Here is a 382-nt window from a genome sequence, read left to right as displayed (position 1 = left end):
GAGAGAGAGAGAGAGAGAGAGAGAGAGAGAGAGAGAGAGAGGGAGAGAGATTGGTCTTGAGTTGTGTTATTTGTGCAGGTGTAAAAACTGATAAAAGAATACTCCATTGGAAAGGGAGGGTTCGGGGGCTATGAGTACAGAGAAGAAGATCTACGTGTATGACTGTATGACTGTACGTGTGCATGAGTATGTTTATACAGACGCATTATTATAGGCATATCTGACTGTGTGAATGGACGCACATATTGGCGTATTATATAATATGTAGCTATAGAGAGAGAGATATATGTATGTATGTATGTGTGGATGAAGGAATGAATGCATGTACGTGTGGATGAATGAATATATATATATATGTATGAATGTATGTATGTATGTATGT

The sequence above is a fragment of the Octopus bimaculoides genome, chromosome 10 (genome assembly GCF_001194135.2).
Source record: "Octopus bimaculoides isolate UCB-OBI-ISO-001 chromosome 10, ASM119413v2, whole genome shotgun sequence".
NCBI classification, from domain to species: domain Eukaryota; kingdom Metazoa; phylum Mollusca; class Cephalopoda; order Octopoda; family Octopodidae; genus Octopus; species Octopus bimaculoides.
This window is presented reverse-complemented; position numbering follows the sequence as displayed.